The following is a 919-nucleotide window of genomic DNA, read 5'->3' as shown; positions in this document are numbered from 1 at the left end:
AGGGTCTTAGTCTAGTTTTATAGCATTGTAAAAACAAATGGAAGTGTTGTTGAAATAGTGTTGAGTAAAAGTTGACATATTCCGTTGTGATTATCATCAACATCCATTCCTTTAATTTAGTCTCAATAATTCCTAATTCTGCTTTTAACTCAACCACATAGGTATAATTTCCTATAAATGAGGTTTTATTGACCCTAAATTCCAAAAAAAACTGTAAAACTAAAGTTAATAAGTTAGTGTTACGTAGTGTTGATGTTTGTCACTTTTTGACGTTTGAGAAAAAGAAAAAAAAAAAGAAAAACATTTCAGAAAAAGTTAAAAACATCGATAAAAGCGTCAAAAGTGTTTATTTTCAATTTTGACGGGAAGACAACACGAGGGTTAATTACGTTCTATATCTTTCACGTTACGAGGAACATATGTGATGAATAAAAATATAGTTTCCTCGGTGCTTTCAGTGTTCTGCAGAATTCAACAGTTGAAGTTAGAAAAAAAAAAAAAAAAATGAAAAGAAATCTTTTCCAACTTCCTTTTGAATATAAAAAGGCAGCACTAAAAAAGAACGCCAGGTAGATTTTAAAGTGTCGTTTTCTACTGACATTTTATTTTAACCAAAACGAAACAAAAATCTGAGTTTTGTGCGACATGTTTCAGCTTTTTCGGAATGTGTTTTTTGCTCAATATGATATTGCGTAGACAATTAAAAAAAAAATAACGATCTATTGTGCAGCACTCTTACTCTCCTCGGTTTGACCCCGGTGTCGTCTTCCCGCCGACCTGAAATTTTAGATTTTCTGAGTCAAAATTTCAAATGAGAAACCCTTTTGAACCCTTTTGTGTCTTTCCCAATTATTTTGTCACATTTTAACATTTTTTCAAATTTTTCTGAGTCTCTAACTTTTTTTTTTTTTTTTTTTTT

The 919-nt window shown here is 30.5% G+C and overlaps 1 protein-coding gene across 1 annotated transcript in view; it reads right to left on the bottom strand.

Moving 5' to 3' along the window:
* Window positions 1–919, bottom strand: part of lsp1a (lymphocyte specific protein 1 a) — a 39,997-nt gene that overhangs the window by 19,835 nt on the left and 19,243 nt on the right. The window lies entirely within an intron of this gene.

The sequence above is a fragment of the Etheostoma spectabile genome, unplaced genomic scaffold, assembly GCF_008692095.1.
Source record: "Etheostoma spectabile isolate EspeVRDwgs_2016 unplaced genomic scaffold, UIUC_Espe_1.0 scaffold463, whole genome shotgun sequence".
NCBI lineage: Eukaryota > Metazoa > Chordata > Actinopteri > Perciformes > Percidae > Etheostoma > Etheostoma spectabile.
Note: the sequence above shows the minus strand (reverse complement) of the source record. Positions and strands in the feature narration are given on the sequence as shown.